Source organism: Panthera uncia, chromosome A2 (genome assembly GCF_023721935.1).
Source record: "Panthera uncia isolate 11264 chromosome A2, Puncia_PCG_1.0, whole genome shotgun sequence".
Classification (NCBI taxonomy): domain Eukaryota; kingdom Metazoa; phylum Chordata; class Mammalia; order Carnivora; family Felidae; genus Panthera; species Panthera uncia.
In genome coordinates, this window is record NC_064816.1 from 44,087,931 (window position 1) to 44,106,521 (window position 18,591).

At 36.4% G+C, this 18,591-nt stretch overlaps 1 pseudogene; it reads left to right on the plus strand.

Moving 5' to 3' along the window:
• The first annotated feature begins 332 nt into the window (after window positions 1-332).
• Window positions 333-18,089, plus strand: LOC125930374 (DNA-directed RNA polymerases I and III subunit RPAC2-like; annotated as a pseudogene).
• The last annotated feature ends 502 nt before the right edge of the window (window positions 18,090-18,591 follow it).

The window sequence follows — 18,591 nt, forward strand, 5'->3', positions numbered from 1 at the left end:
GCAGGGAGTTGCTCTGCCCAGACCTCTGAAACGCCACTTACCAACCCAGAATAGGAGGTACAGCAATAAGAGGCCAGAGAAGGAAAGAAAGGGAGGAGAAAAGTATTAGAATGAAAAATGTAGCCTAGTCTCTCCAATAATCTCAGAGAAACCTCAGGGAATTTAAGCTGTCAAAGCAATAAACAATAATAATATTTGTAATCTTTAAATGAAGCATTTTACAAATTACAAAGTGTTTAAGAACCATTTTTCCCTGATGTGACCTCCCTACTCTGCTTCTCCTTAGGTACTCCGTATAGTCACTGAGGGCTGATATCTCTTAATACCAGCAAATGGCCAACACCTTGGTTCCCACCTACCGTCTCTACACCAGCAGAGGCCCACAGAGGAGATGTAAGAGAAGAGGGAGGAAGGCAAGGCCTGGTTATATATAGTTTTGCAGAATAAAGTGGGAAAGTGTCCCTTTCCCCACCATGTGTGCAGTGGAGAGTGACACCATGGCTTCAAATAGTTAATCCTGCGAATGTTCCTAGGAAATCTGCCACATAGTCTGGGTTGTTGAATAAAGCATTCAGCATCACTGACGAAAACACTACATGGGAAGCAGATCTATGTATATGCAGGGAGAAAAAAAGCCCCTCCATGTGAGGTAATAAATATAAAAGTCACCATCAACAAAGACCCAAGGAACAAAAGAAACCTGAATCAAAATGACAGGCTGCTTAAGATCAGTAAACTATAAATCCAAATATTTAAATGTTTAAAGATATAATGTAATTTCCCTTTCAGTCTACTTAGTCTCTGCCAAGAACATCACAGGATTCTTTAATAATGGCTGATGGGTTTGCTTGCAAACAGAGTCCCATAGTCTGTATTAATATAGATGTTACTGGTGCATGTCACATTTTCCTCACATATATAAACTTGCAATGCATTAGATTCCTGTCACCATTAAAATGATTAATAGCTATTCTTCAATAAATTTTATTTTTTTCTAATTGTCATAAAATTCCATGCCTGCAAGTGTTGTGCTTTCTTCCTTTTTTCCCACTTAATTCTATTTTAAGTGATGCTATTAATGATATTTCTCTACTTGAAATAATTAGATAATCTAAAACTGAGAAATAAGCACTTTCCTTTCCTCATTGTTTTTTCCTCTTCTTTATCTCTAACAGCCCCAGGAGATCACAAACATTTGTCCTTTGGGCAATATCAGCAGTTAATGATTCATGTTCAAAGGCTCAAAGTTGTCTAATTAACAAAAACCAATGTTTTACAGAAGCCATTTTTGCTTTCAAGTTAATAGCACACAGTATATATATATACAAACACTGGATTGCATGCAAGTCTCCAAGCTTATGGTATGCTATTAATTCAAAACTGCCCAATTTCATTTTATCTGCCCCAAACTTCAATCATTAAAAATGTACCATTTTCATTTTATTCTGTTCTGATTTATTGGTGGCTTTACAGTACAGTTCACACATCACATCATCCTATAATATGCTCATAAAAATCACTTTTCAGTTATTATTAAAATATGCACTTGATTAATGAAAATAATATTAGCATATTTTCCATAAAGCAAATTCTTAATAGTATCCATTATTAACAAAATCAGAATCTCTTAAATAGTCCCATCATCCTCTTAGTGTAAATGGTGCCATAGGCTAAGTATTTCCTAGACAGCAGACATTCAGTAAAACTTGTGGTACTTTACCACTGGGACATCATGAATTTTTATAGAGAGACTGACTTTTAAATGATAAATATTGACATTTCTAAAATACCAGTGGCTATGAAATCAGCAATAATCCAAACAAAACAGATAAAACTTTTGTAGCATCATCATGATCTTAGATTTCAAACCAAGGTTGATCCCAGGGAATGAAGTGCTTGTTCTTCCACAATATCTGAATACTGTGCATGTCCAGTTACTATAACTGCTCACTTTTTTTTTAAGTTTATTTGTTTATTTTGAGAGACAAAGTGAGAGTGGAGAAGGGGCAGACAAAGAGAATCTCAAGCAGGCTCCACATTCTCAGTGCAGAGCCTGATGTGAGGGGGCTCAAACTCACAAACCAGAACCTTGAGATCATGACCTGAGCCAAAATCAAGAGTCTGACGCTTTAGAGGGTGAGCCAACCAGGCACCCCTAACTTCTCACTTTCTTGTATGGGTTCACACTAGCAGCAGGGATTGTATCTTTGCATCTTTCCAGTGGTTACAGCCTAGTGATTAAGAATATATTTTCAATTGAAAGCTCTCTTAGTTTGAACTTAGTCTTCATGCTTTGTACTTTATGTAAGTTGGATAGGTTACTGAAACTCTAAGTGCAGTTTCCTTATCTGATAAGTGAGCATGAGAGTATCTATTTCTCTCATAAAACTGATTGGAAGAATAAAGGAGATATATTTAGAGTGGTTTGGTTAATACTCACCAAATATTAGTTATTATTATTTGCACCCCTAGTATCCACAACCCAGGAATGAGAATATAAGTCATTCATGTTATTAAAAGAATAAAATAATAAATTAGGAAGACAAATACTAGTATTCTTGTTTATAGATGAGTTAAACCTGCTTCAGCAAAGTAAAATAATGTGCCCAGTGTTCATCAGCTAGTAAATGACAGAACTGGTTTTCAAACTTGGGTCAATTTATGTCCAAACTGTAGCAAAAGATTTGCTGTCTCCTAGAAAAATCTCTGAGCTTGCTATTGATTGAGCAAATGCCTACGTTTCAAAAATGAACCAAGTGTTGTTGTTGTTGTTGTTGTTGTTGTTTAAAGAACGATTAAAAAAATATCAGGCAGAAATGTCATGGGCCTCTCTCCCAAATCACTGCCAATTTATCTGCTAAGGAGCAATAGCTATGAAATTGGGACTTTGTTCCCAAATACTCTCCCAAACTCAGAAAAATGGGGGACAGATGATATTCTGACAACTAACTTTCTCACATAAGTCTCTGCCACTCTCAATCTTTGTCAAAATGGATTTCTCATAATTAAGAAGCATGATTCTCAGAGGAGACAAGTGGCAACTCAATAGTTCAAAATCTGCTGAAAATTCTACTGCATATTGAAGTGCCCACACACTTGAGCATTCTTACTCATTTCTCCAATCCCAAAGGCTTTGCTTAGTGAAGAGAGCAAGAAAACTATCTACACAAGAGCACTTTAAGTAGGTGTTCTCATTCTTCAGTGATAATTACTTGAGTTACTACTCATACCGCTGATATGGAGAAAAGAATATTTTATGAGAAGGAAATGAGTTCATTTATTAACTCTAGGTAGATGAAATCCTTCATATTTGTTCATCTAGTAGAAGTTATTACTAAGATCAATGTTCTTTATACATACATTTTATACAAGATCCAAGTTTCACTCTTAAAGCCCTGCTACGGTATCTCCCTAATAGATATGTAACTTTTCTTCCTGTGGTCTCGCAACTGAGGCTACAAGTTCCATGTAAGTGTTTTTAATTGTACTTGATCTATCTACATTTAAAGGACTTCACTCTCAAGTCATATGCTTACAAGATTTATCTTTTCCTTTCATACCTTGTATTCATCAAAGGGAATTAGGTTTCATTCTCCCAGAGCTAAAAGAGATGATATAATTTAAAATATTAAAGAATTAGTCATTAACAAGTTGCCCGAAAAATGTGATGGGTGAGGTTCATGCATGCACTCATTAATAAGTGAGTACTAAGCTGCTATAACGTGCAGGAGGCATGTCCTGGAGATAATGAGATCTTAGTCCTAAACTCCTCTCTAGTACTAATTACTAAAACAATGTAACAATGGCTGTAAGACATTTGGAGATTGAAAAATAATTCTAGACCAATCTATTTGTTTTTGTTGAAGGCAACAAAGGAAGATTTCTGAACATTCACGTTTCACAAAATACACCTCCCAGGTATCCTGATATTAGAAGTTATTGGGAGGTCAGAATAGAACCAAAGTTTAGAAAGAAAAACTATCAACATTTTAATATCTGTACTCTCTGTATGCCTTTCCTCCTGTTAATAAGAAAGCGTCCTCATTCCTAAAAACAAACAACCTATTTCCTCACCTTCTCATAGACTTTTTTTCTAGAATCAATGTGTCCCTCTCTTGCATTATTTTCAATAGCATACAAACATGCTTTATGTTACCTATGGAAAAAATGGGTATGTAATGCAGGATTCAGGGGCTGGATTACATTACCGCTTCTAAGTATTCACTACGTCTTCATTAGAATGTTAAGTACTCATATTTACCTTTTACCATGTGAGGTACAGGGCCTTCTGGAGAAGTGTACTTGTCTACCTCATTGTCATTGGGCTTAGCCATGTAATTGGCTTTGGCCAATGGGATGTGAACAAACATCAACTATGGCAAATCCAAGCAGAAGATTTGAGACAGTGCATAGTAGAGTTCTGTCACTTGCTCCCTCCTTCTTCCATCAAAGGAGCATGCCCAAGTTTGGGACAACACTGTCAGCTTGTGTCCAGAAATCAGAAGACTCGGGGTATATGGCCATAGCTGACCTCTAGCTACTGAATTAATGTAATCAATTTTTTAAAAAATGATTTTGATTGTTTTTTTCATTGCATTCATTGTTTTCATTGCAGTATGACCCCTTTAACCTCTCCCCATCCATATTACTCTGCTCTACTTCCTAGCAAAATTCTTGAAAAAACTATTTGAATATATTTCTATTTCTTCACTTTCTATCTTTCTATTAATCCTCTACAATCAGGCTTTGCACCTCACCCCCCAATTCCACTGAAATCACACTTAGCAAGGTGTTTTGCTTATCTCCAACACCAATGATAGTTTCTCTATCCTTCTCTGGCTTGACCTCTCAATGGCATTTGGCATGGTTGTCCACTCCCTCCTTTTTGAAATATTCCCATCTCTTCATTTCTTCAGATTTACCTTCCATTTCACTGGCCATTCCTTCTCAGACACTTTTGCTAGTTCTCCTTCCTCTTTTCAATCACTGAAATGTGAGTACACCAAAATGTGTCTTTGGTCTTCTTTTCTGTTTATACATTCTCCCAAATGATCTCATCTGGACATTGGTTATTTATTTGTTAGTTTTTGTTTTGTTTTATTTTACTGTATTTTATTTTATTTTAGAGACAGAGCACATGCATGAGCTGGGGAGGAGGGCAGAAGGAGAGAGGGAGAGAGAATCTTACTATTCTTCTCAAATAAATGCATTCTAAGGTTAAAAAGTTTTCTTCTGAACACAGCTTTATTCTACATAATTTTTATTTGTCTGGAAATGTTTTTAATTTGCTTTCATTTTTGAAGGATGTTTTTGCTCTGAATTGATTTTGAGGTTGTAAGTTCTTTTGCTTTAGCATTTCAAGTATGTCATCCCATTTTTTCTTGGATTTTATCACTTACTTTGTGAAGTCACTTTTCAATGTTATTGTTGTTTCTGTGAAGGTAATATTTTTCTCTAGAAGCTCTTAAGATTTTCTCCTTGCTTTTTCTCTTTTATTAACAGTTTTATTGTGTTGCTGCCTAGGTGAGATTTTCTTCATACTTATCTATCTGGGAGTTTATAACACTTTTCAAATCTATGGATTAATGTCTTCCATTACTTTTGGAAAATTCTCAGCCATCATCTCTTTACATTGGGACTTTATTCTCTTTCCTCTACCCTTCTAAGATACAATTACCCTTATATCAGACCTCTTCATCATGTCCCTTATAGCATACTAAAGATGGCCAGGTTATTTGCCCCTCTTCCCATCAAGGAGCAGAATCTATTTTTCCTATGACCTTACCTTCTTGTAATCTGGACTGGCCCTGTGATGTGATTTAATTATGAGTGCTTCATTTCTGCAGCAGGTACACAGTGTATGGTCCCTGGACCAGCCATAAAAACATCATCTTGAACTTGTTAAAAATGCATATTTTTGGCCTTATTCCAAATCTACTAAATTAGAAACCGAGATGATAGGGAACTGTGAGTGTTTTGTGGCAAATTCCCTGGGTGATTTTGATGCATGATAAAGTTTTAGAATAACTGTCTAGGCAATGGTCATTGGTCCAAGAGATGATCAGATGAACTAAGGAGGACATTTGATTTCTTCTCTATGATTGTATGAACCCTAGAAGGAGGAAGCTCTCTTCTCCTAGTGGCATTGCTAAGGTTGTATGATATAACCCTGAAGCTGTTGACAGCCATTGTATTTTACTTCGTAGAAAAAAAGTCCCTATGGAGTGGGACAGAATGAGACTGACACAAGGTTAAGATAGAGCCCAGACAACTTTGTAAGAACCCTGAATCCAATTGTGCCTAAAGCTTCAGATTAGTCCTTAACTTTTTAGTTATGTGAACTTTTTTTTCCCTCAAGCTAGTTTGATTTAGTTTCTGCACTTAGAACTAAAGAATCCTGACTAATACACAAGAAAACTTCCACTTCCTCTTCCAAACGATAATCTCATGCAGTGCCCCTAACATATAAAATAGATAATTATAGGTCTTCTCTGAATGGAGCAGAGATAGAAAACTTTGAATCTTACCATGTGGCTTTTCCCAGGCCTCCCTCAGCAACTCCTGGAGACTTTTCTCAGAACAACCCTAAAGTTCTAGGCAACATAGATTAAAATCTTTTGGGTAGATTATGACATAACTTCTTCTGCCTGATTTCAGTTGCAGCTGTGATGGAAAGTTGCTTAAAGTTGCCCAACTCAAGCATCCTGCTGTGTGTCTCTGCTTGTCTGTCACTGGGATTTCTCTCAAGACACTAGGTTTCATAGAAGTTCATGCTTTTGAGGTCAAGCTTCTAGAGGGATGGGTACAAAAGGGTCCTGGTGTTACATCCTGTGGAAGCACATTTCTTAGACACATTTTCTATAATTCCAGAGGATCTCCAGTGGGATTGGGCTCTAGGGACCCATGGAAGTAACAAGATCATTGCTATATCTTCTTTTTCTTTTTTTCCCTTCCTTATAGCCTGTGTGTGTGTGTGTGTGTGTGTGTGTGTGTGATTACTTCCAAAATAAGCCACCTGTACCCAGTCCTTTTCTCTGATTCTGCTTTTGAGAAAACCTAAACTAAGACACCAATGTTATAAAGTATAAAACTGGGTGTTAGAGTTAACTTATGAAATAGGCTTAATCATTTCCTTTCTCCAGGCCTTAGATGCATCATTTGTAAAACAAGGACATTGAACTAACTGCTTACTTAGTTTATTTTAACTCTGAATTATCAGGTTCCTTCTCACTTTTATGTAATTCTTCATACTGTTTCAGAATATTTGTGAATAATTACACATGAAATGAGAATGATGAGGATGGCCACTCTGAACATACAGGCCCTTGTGGTTTTTCCCTCTTTCCTAAACACCTTTATTCATTTTTCTCCATATTTTTCCTCCAGATGACTTGTCTCACATTTCTCCTTGGTTGGTCCTTGTAGATGTGGACCCAGAAAAACGAGGAGATATACCCAGCCCTGAGCAGACTACACAGGGCTATTTTGACATGCCAGAAGCTCTCAAAACCACTGATATTCAGAGCCTCATGTGTATGTAGGACATAAAGATTGAGAGTAAAAACAAGTATAGACCAAATACAATCAACTATCTGGTTGGCTAAACACAGCATAATAGACTTAGTACTTTAGGGCTGGAGCCAAAAATACTCAACAAAAAATGGCTTCAATTTCATATTGATTAAAAAAAATGGAATGTTACACCTGGGGATCCAGCTATAGATTTCAATCTACTTTTCCTTGTAACTTGAGACAAATTGAAATCTATGATAATGAACACAATTAGGAAGGGAAAGTCTGTTCTCTTCTTCCTTTAGCAACTAGAAATGATCAATTTTAAACTACATTGTTGTTGTTGTTTCACACGGTGGTGGCTTCCAATGGGGCCTTAACACAATGATTATGTTGATTGCTGTTGGGAAAAGAAGAGATGGAAGAGATGTGTTCTGTTTTAAAAGGAAGCAGGAGGACTGTGGAGGCTGTGACACAGAGGACATTCCTGCATACTGTTGTCAGGCGAGAGATTCCCCCCACACTCTCCAAGGACTTCCATTGGGCTGGTCTTAACACAAGAGGGTTAGCAACCACCTGCAGAGGTTGTTTAAGGGATTCATAAAATGAACAAATCAAGAGACTAATGATGCTGGAGAGGATGTGGAGAAACGGGAACCCTCTTGCACTGATGGTGGGAATGCAAACTGGTGCAGCCACTTTGGAAAACAGTGTGGAGGTCCCTCAAAAAATTAAAAATAGACCTACCCTATGACCCAGCAGTAGCACTGCTAGGAATTTACCCAAGGGATACAGGAGTACTGATGCATAGGGGCACTTGTACCCCAGTGTTTATAGCAGCACTTTCAACAAGAGCCAAATTATGGAAACAGTAAATGTCCATCAACTGATGAACGTATAAAGAAGTTGTGGTTTATATATACAATGGAATACTACTTGGCAATGAGAAAGAATGAATTCTGGCCTTTTGTAGCAACGTGGATGGAACTGAAGAGTGTTATGCTAAGTGAAATAAGTCATACAGAGAAAGACAGATACCATATGTTTTCACTCTTATGTGGATCCTGAGAAACTTAACAGAAGACCATGGGGGAGGGAAAGGGGGAAAAAAGTTACAGAGAGGGAAGGAGGCAAACCATAAGAGACTCTTAAAAACAGAATAAACTGAGGGTTGATGGGGAGTGGGAGGGACGGGAAAGTGGGTGATGGACAATGAGGAGGGCACCTGTTGGGAGGAGCACTGAGTGTTGTATGGAAACCAATATGACAATAAATTTCATATTTAAAAAAAAACTCCACAAATGGATATTAGTTATGGTCCAGTTATGTGGCTACATCATGGATGATTTTTGTGTGCAAAATTGTAAATTTAATTAAATGAAGAAAGTTACTACTTATGCTTTATTTATGGATTTTTCATGCCAGAAAAAAATAACAAAAATAAGTTTCAATACTAATAAAATATAACAAAATACAAAACAAACAAAAAAAGGGACTCATGCAGAGTTTCTTTCGATGGGTTTTCGCTTTCTCCATTTAGTGCTTGGCGTTTGAAATTCCTTTGAGGTCAGAGCCCTTTCTTTGCTAAGTAAAGAAAAACTCCAAGGGAAAACACCCTTGTAGAGATATAGTGCAAAGAGTCCTGAGTTGGGAGTCAGGAAGCAGAATTTTTGTCTTTGCTCTGCAGATAATTAATTTTGTGAAATCAGGGAGGTCACATAACCTTTCTCTGGTTGGGTCTCCACATCTCTAAAATGAGTGGGATTAGAAACAGTGATTTCTGTCATCCTTTGCAGCTCTAAAATCTGGATTATTGATGGAAAATAATGCTAATATTTAAATGGCAGATATTTTTTTTTTCTTAGAGTGGATCAGATGAGGAGAGGTGAGTATCCAGGCTTAGAGAATCCGAAAGTGGCCATGGATAGAGAAAGGATGAAATGTGCTTCTTTACAAGTTTTACCTCTCATGCTTATTACCATCCCATCTGCAACAATGCATGAAATGACATAAAATATAGTAGGAGGCTTAGAATAGTCTAAAATTAATAACTTTTATTGAAAGACAGACCTAGGTTCTAATCCTGACTCTGTCACTTATATGTGGTCACCGTAAGTTATCTCACAGTCCTGAGCCTCAGTTTATACACCAATAAACTGAGGATAATAATACGTTCATTATGGGGTGTCAACTATCCTGGGAAGTGATGGTCAGGAGGAAATACTCACCGGGAGGAAGATTATAAAGTTTTATAAGACAATTTTGTCCTCTGAATGACATTGTGTGTCTCTCTAGTTACAGAAGATGATAGAGTTCTTCTATCTGCAGGGTATTAATGTGAAAGATGGAGGGAGTCACTGGGCGTGCTAATGCTTTGGTAATTACACCAACAGTTAAGTTACATTATTATTGCTCAATGCTGTGTCATTTCAAAGACGGCAACCAGTGTTGATACCATTAGAGCTTGCAACATTTTCCCAAAGTGGTGATGCATCACAGATCTCATCAATATCACTTTGAAGATGGACTCGGATCCAGACACATGAAAAGCAAAAGCATGGTTATGGATCACTGCTGTGCAGCATGTGGGCTGTGTTCACACAGTAACAGTCTGAAATAACTGAAAACACTATTTTGATGAGAATAGTCTGAAGTGAAACCCATGTTTATTATTAACACTCATGCTAATGTCAAAAAATCTTATTAATTTTGTTGTATTCTCATTGATTTGTTAAATGTAAAGCTTCAACCATAGCAAAGAGTAAAACATCTAAGGATATATTTTTAGTTGATGCTGGAAATTCATCATTCCACAATGTGCTCTTTATACCTCGGAGATGATTTGATGATTAAAAGAAAACCTGCTAATATAATCCCTGATTTTTTATTAAAAGGCTTTTAAATTCTTCTCTAGACACATGACTCCCCATCTTTCTAGTATTATGTGATCAGTCTCCAACCAAGGGCATTTGAAAATTCATCTTAACTCTGCGGATGATGGAGTTTGAAATTCTTAAAACTTCTGTGACAGTTTTGGCCTAATATGAGGACCACTTAAATTTAAAATACTGCAACTTTTCAGCTCTGCCTATTATCAAATCAACAAAATTTATTCCTCCTTTTATTTCCATGTAGTAGGAATAATATTTAGATTTCCTGCAGCTCATTCCTGCAGGCTGGGGGATTGAGATGCAGATTACTTTTGGCTACTACGAAAAGTTAGTGTAGGAAAACATGCAAGTTTCCAGTAATCTTCCCTTCCTCATCTATCAATTAATAATTCCTTTTAAGTGAAATAATGCAATATATACTTTACAGGTATTACACGGTTCCTTATCAGAAGTAGAAAGAAGACTCATAAAATATAAGAGGCTACCCGCTTCTTTGTAGTTATAGTACATTTATAGGTAAAACTACTAACCGCATTTTTTTTGTGTGTGTGAAAGATATTTTTTTCTGTGTGAGAACACCACATACATCTTAACTTCTTATGTAACACTGAATACCAAGTACCTACATGCGGAAAGGAAATAATCATCTCCATTCTGAAGATTACTGATGAGCATGACAAGGTCCCAACTCACAGCATCCCTACAAAATCATTTTATTAAGAAAAATTTCTTCTATTGATAGAGAAACAGTGGGCTGTATATTTCTGTTTCAGTAGAAAACTACCCAGCTTTTATTTAATTACCGTGGAGCCCCTTTATCCATTATAATGGATGTACCATCAAGCAGCAACCAGATTTATTTCCTGAAACACAGGAGCTTTGCAGTGTATAGTAAGTAGAATGTTTCTGTTAGCAGAGAATAAAAACAGCTGAAGGAACTTAGTGATGTAAAGCATGCCATTGGACCTCTTATAATTGTATTCTATTTGCTAAAAGTTCAAAATGAGACGATAAGGGAGGAGGAAATAGTATGGAAGGAGACAGAAGAAATGATGAAAGAAAAGGAGACAGAAATAACTTGAATTGTTTCTGCTTTGCAGCTTGTTGAATCCTTTCAAGGATTTCCTGCATGGTTTGGTTGGTATTCTGATTATGAGATGGTTGGATGCTAGCTGTGAGCTCATCACAGGGTGATCATCTTGGTATATTACCTGTATCACAAAGCTGTTATCTGGTTAAATAAGTCTTGCCTGGACATCTCTGCTCTGGCAGGATAAATTTGTGAGACATTAATTTGTTTTATTATGGCTGATGTGAAAGAATTGGTATGACTGGGAGCTAGATGTGTGATATTTACAAATGATGGTCTCTTTTTTCACAATGTAGCCTAGTCTTTTGTGTTCTCTGTCTCAAGGGCATTTCCTAGGGCAAACATAGAAGTTGTTTGAAGGCAGTGTTTCACTTAGCTTTTGTGACTGTTGAGGAAGAGGAAGCAGAAGCAAGAGAGAGATGTGAACTTCCCTAGAGCGAGAATGGGGTGGAGGATGGTGGATCCAAGTACATCAGAAACCAGCACCCTAAAGTTTAGTTGTGTGCCAGGTGGTGGGATCTCAGAAGGGATTGGTGGTGTGTCCAGACTGTGGAATCTGCAGGTAGGCTGGTCAGAGGATGACCTTTTACCTAGACTCACTTTCCCCAGAGTCAGCTCCTTATCTTGGCTTGGCCTTTACATTGGAACCTGAAAAGACTTCTAGAGTAGGGGGTGGGAGCAGAGAGAATGCCTCTAACGGTTGAGGTTGAACCTCCTGATAACTTGGCAGGATGAAGACTTGCATTAGTTTGCTAAGACTGCTGTAATGAAATACTACAAACTGGATGGCGTAAACAACAGTAATTTATGGTCTCATAGTTCTGGAGGCTGGAAGTCCATGATGAAAGTGTCAGCAGAGTTGGTTCCTTCTAAGTGCTGTTAAAAAGAATTTGTTCCATGCTTCTTCCCCAGCTTCTGGTGGTTTACTTGCAATCTTCAGCACCCTTGGCTTGTAGACATATTATCCTGATCTCAGTTTTTGTCTTCATCAACTATGCACATATTGGTTGTTTTAGTCATTCAGGGCTGCTGTAACAAAAATACCATAGACTGAATAGTTTCAAAAACATACATTTATTTCTCACAGTTCTAACGGCTGGGAAATCCAAGATCAAAGCACCATCAGAGCCAGTGCCTGGTGAAGACACTCTTCTTTGTGTTCAGATGTCTGTCTTTTCCTGGTATCCTCATATGGCAGAGAGGACGGAGCGAAAGTAAGCTCTCTTGCGTCTCCTTCTATAAGAGCATTAATCTCATTCAAGGGGGGCTCCACTGTTTTGACCTAATCACCTCCCAAAGGCCCCACCTCCTATCATCATTACATTGGCAGTTGGCATTTCAACATATGAATTTGGGGAAGGGGGAATTCATTCTATAACAGTGATGCCACTTACTGAAATAGGAAAAATTGTGAGAAGGAAAGATCTACAGGGTGGAGAAAACCAATAGTCTTTTGGCCAAGTTCATATCAAAAAACCCGTAGACACACAGATGAGGATGTCAAGTAAATAGCTGGATAGGTGAATTTTGAGCTAAATTGAGAGGTTAGAGCTAGAAAGTCATTGTCACTGTCATATAGATTATATTTGAAACCAAGGTTCAGGGGCACAAGGGTGGCTCAGTTCACTGAGCGTCTGACTCTTGATTTCAGCTTAGTATATACACTAAAAGGATCATTTTGTAGTGGATAAAAAATATTGAATCACTATGATACACACATGGAATGAATAGGCTACTATATTTCAATAATATTTATCTTTAAAAAAAGTAACAGGGGCACCTGGGTGCCTCAGTCGGTTGAGTGTCCACCTCAGCTTAGGTTATGATCTCACGGTTTGTGAGTTCAAGCCCCCCCATCAGGCTCTGTGCTGATAGCTGGAAGCCTGGAACCTGCTTCAGATTCTGTCTCACCCTCTCTCTCTGTTCCTCCCCCTCTCACACTTTGTCTTTCTCTCTAAAAAATAAATAAAAATTAAGAAAAAAGTAAAAAACAAAAGTAACTTGGAAAAAAGCCTGCTCAAGAAGAAATGAAAAATGTAAATGTTTCCCTTTTTATATTTTCAAAAATTGAATCCATAGTTTATGATCTTCCTACAAGAAGATCTCCAGGCCCTGTTGAATTTTTATAAACCATTTAATAAAGAAATAATACTGATCTTGATGAGGGAAACAAAGGCAGGAGCAATGTAGTTTAAATTAAATCTGATTATAGCTTGCAGCCCACTGATAGATGTCTGAAACATGCAGAGCATGACCTTGTTCAAGGAACTCATGGCTGTCTTACTTCCTTCATGTTTTTGTGTTATTAAAGACTAAAAGTAACCTTATCTTAACAGCAGCTAGCCCCTCAAGGTCCTGAAAGCCTTGCTTCCAAATTTTTTAGAGACTTATGCTATCCCTAACCCCCACTAACTTAAAAGTATAAAATCAGTCACTCCTCACAAGCCCAGTGCAGCTTTTTCTACCCACAGGTCCTGTCCCCATGCTTTAATAAAATCACCTTTTTGCACCAAAGACGTCTCAAGAATTCTTCCTTAGCTGTTTACTCAAGAACCCCATCAATCTTAGCAAACTTGAAGATATTAGAAACAGTGTGAAACAAATAGCAACTCAGTATATTAGGCCAACATAATATTATCCCAAAATGTGACCCAAAAAGAAACACAAGTCAATCTCTGTTAAGAACATAAATGCATATATTCTAAGAAATATTAACAAATTAAATCCAGCCATTCATAAAAAGGCTACTGTATCATGATCAAGTTGAATTTCTCCCAGAAATGCAAATATGGTTTAACTTTCAAGATATTAATCCATAAAATTTACCGTATTAAAAAGAAAAACAAAATCATATGATCATCTCAGGAGATACAGATAAACCTTTTATAAAATTCAATACCTATTTAAGACAAAAACTCAATAGACAAGGAATAAAAAGAAATAACCTTAATCTGATAAATATTATCTACCAAAAACTGTTGGGGGGGGGACTACAATTAATATTATACTTAATGGTAAAATACTGAAAGATTTTTCTCTGAAATCAACAATGAGATAGAATTTTTGCTATCATCACTTCTGATGTCCGAACCACTGCATTAAGGCAGAGGTAAAAGGTATAATAATTGATCAGAAGAAATAAAAATTGTTATATGCAGATGATATATGATCATGTACATAGAAAATCCAAGTAAGTTTGTGAAATTTTTATATTACTTTATGACTTTAGAAAGTTCACTGGAAACAACATTAGTGAAAAAAATTTGTTGCACTTTTATCCATAGAAAAATAACAGAGAAATAAATTATAAAAAGAAGACCACTTAAAATAGCAGCCGCCCCAAATCAACTATTTATAAATAAATCTATTAAAAATGAGCAATTGTGCCAAACCAAAAACTACATAACATTATTATTGTGGAGGAAGGAAAATACCCAACTCCAAACCCCGTTAGCCATCCTGTTTCACCTAACTGGGAGAAACTGAGAAGAACTTGTGAAGTCCACAGCCCAGCAACACAGGCTGGCTGAAAAACTGACACTTGAACATGAGACTAAAGAACACTTCCCCTTTGCCACACCTTACCACCACATCACTAAACATCTATTTACCTAAGTTCCTTTTACCCATACACCATGTCTGGCTTTCCACAAAACATCAGAAGGCCTACTAATGGCAAAAAGCACAGTATGAAGAGACAGAGCAAGCATCAGAACCAGACTTGATATGACAGACATGTTGGAATTATTAGACTGCAAAATTTAAAATACCTATGATTACCATATTAAAAACTATAAATGGAAAAAGCAGACAACATTCAAGAACAGATGGATAATTTAAGCAGAGAGATGGAAATTCAAAGAAAAAATTTAAAAATGCTAGAGATCAAAAACACTGTAACAGAAATGAAGAATGCCTTTGATGGGCTCATAAGTAGACTAAAAACACCAAAAAATTTCCTGCAACTAAACAGCTATGTTAGCAAGGTTGCAGGATTTAACATTAACACATAAAAGTTAATCATTTTCCTATATAACTGCATTGGACAAGTGAACTCTGAAATGAAAACCAATACCATTTACATTAGCATCCCCTCAAATAAAATACTTAGGTATAAATATAACAAAATATATACAAGATCTATGAGAGGTATTCTACACAATTCTGGTGAAAGAAATTAAAGTACTAAGTAAATGGAGAAATATTCCACGTTTATAGAAAGGAAGACAATATTGCTAAGATACCAGTTCTTCCTAAATTGGTCCATAGGCTCACAGCAATCCCAACCAAAATCTCAACTAGTTTTTGGATTTTGACAAACTGATTCTAAAATTTATATGGAGAGGCAAAAGATTCAACAGAGTCAATATAGCACTAAAGAAGAATAACAAAGTCAGAGAACTGAAATTACCCAATCTCAAGATCTTTTATTACACTAAAATAATCAAGACAGTGTGGTATTAACAAAAGAATAGACAAATACATCACTGGAACAGAATAGAGAGCCCATAAATAGGCAAATATAAATATAGTCAACTTAACTTCAACAAAATTTATACAACAGAGAAAAGATAATTTTTTCAACAAATGGTGCTGAAACAACTGAAAATCACATGCCCCCCCAAAAATCTAGACACAGATCTTAACAGTTCTCACAAATATTAACTCAAAATGTATCACAGACCTAAATGTAAAATGCAAAACTATAAATCTCCTAGAAGATAACATAGGAGAAAATCTAGATGACCTTGGGTATGGTGGTGACATTGTAGATTCAATACCAAAAGCTGGATCCATGGAAGAAATAATTGATAAGTTGAATTTCATTAAAATAAAAAACTTGCACTGTAAGAAGGACACTGTGAAAAGATGAGAAGACAAGGCCCAGAATGGGAGAAAATATTTACAAAAACATACCTGAAAAAGGACTGTTATGCAAAATATACAGAGACCTCTTAAAATTCAACAATAAGAAAACAAACAACCTAATTAAAAAATAAACCAATAGACATCTCACCAAAGAAGATACAGAAATGGCAAACAAGCATACAAAAAGATGCTTAACATCATATTTTACTGGGGAATTGCAAATTAAAACAACACTGTAATACACTATAAATGCAATGGGGAAAAAAAACACAAGAACACCAAATGCTGATGAGGATGTAGAATAACAGGAACTCTTATTCATTGTTATGAGTGGAATGCAAAATGGTAGAGACACTTTGGAAGACAGTTTGGCAGTTTTTTACAAAACTAAACATACTCTTACCATATGATCCAGCAATCATGCTCTTTGATATTTACCCAAATTAGTTGAAAACTTACATCCACACAAAACCTACACATGAATGTTTATATCAGCTTTCTTTACAATCACCAAAAATTGGAAGCAATCAAGATATCCTTCAGTAGATGAATAGATAAATTAACTATGGTACAACCAAACAATGGAATGCTATTCAGCACTTAAAAAAAAAAAAGAGCTATCAAGCCATGAAAAGACATGGAGGAAATGTAAATGCACATTACTAAATGAAGGAAGCTAGATGAAAAGGTTATGATTCTAACTATATGACATAATGGAAAAGGCAAAACCAATGAAATAGTAAAAAGATCAGTTGTTGCCAATGGTTAGAAGGGAGAGAGTGATACAAGCAGAGCACAAAAGATTTTTAGGACAGGGAAACTTTTCTGTAGGACGGGATAATGGCAGACAATAAACGTACTGTACATTTGTTAAAACCTGCAAAATGTACAATATCAAGAGTGAACTCTAATGTAAACTATGGACTTTGGGTGATAATGATGGTCAATGTAGGTTCATCCGTTATAACAAATATACCACTCTGGCTGAAAGTGTTGATAATGGGAGAGGTTGTGAGTGTGGAGGCAGAGGATTCATGAGAACTCTCTGTACTTTCCACTTAATTTTGCTGTGAATCTAAAGATATTCTAAAATAAATCCTATTAAAAATAGGTGAGATAAAATCTGATTAGTTGCTTTGCTGGAATGTTTTGTGATATGGGTTAGAGCCTCTGATCAGCAAGCACCACCAGAAGATCCCAGAAGCCTCTCCCCACAAAAGAAGAGGACCAGGAGTTGGAGAGAAAAATACTTGGGATTGAAGACCTCAGTGGCTGAAGGCAAGAGGAAGACAGCCCTGGAAATGGTTCAGGCAGCTGGAACAGAGAGACACTATGACATTTGTATGCACGAGGGGGATGATACTCTAGGAAATTCTCTTGGTTACATGATCATGAAGAATTTGGAAGTGGAATTTTGGGATTACACTACAACCCATCCTTCAGACAGAAAAATTAATTTATACATTCAGATTCGAGGTGCTCTTCCAGCTGTTGAGCCATTTCAGAGGCCTGAGTGAGCTCAGGAATATCTGCCGAAATGTGCCAGACAAATGTGAGGCCAGCATAAATGAATATAAAGATCAAAAAGCAAGCAGAAATGAATCCACATTCTAGTCCCTTATGCACTATGCAGGGAGGACTATCCTCTAGGATATTCTCTTCATGATCTTGCAAAACCCAGATGTGGAAGTTTGTGATCACAACATGGTTTGTCCTTCAGAAAGATGTGCTTCTGGCTATTAACCCATTACAGCTGTTAGAAGCCCTGCGAGAACATTTGTATTCATCTAAATACAATTCCCTCTTTTATTTAAACTCAAAAAAAAAAAAAGAAGAAGAAAAAGAGAATATCTTATTAAATGAAGAACTATACAATGCTCATGGACTGGAAGACTTAATATAGTAAAATATTAATTATCTTTAAGTTAGTCTATAGATTCAGTGCAATCCTAATCAAAATCTCAGCAAGTGTTTTAAAAACATAAATGGATAAGTTGCTTGTGAATTATATACGGATATTCAAAAAGCCAAGAATATCCAGGTGTATCTTCTTTAGGGACAGTTGCTGTTGATTTGCTATTTTCCTTTGAATGGGCCATACTTCCTTATTTTTTTTGTATGCCTTGTGATATTTTTGTTGAAAACTGGACATTTGAATCTATCAATGTGGTAACTCCAGAAATCATATTCTTCCCCTTTCCAAGTTTTGCTGGGTTTTTTTTGCATATT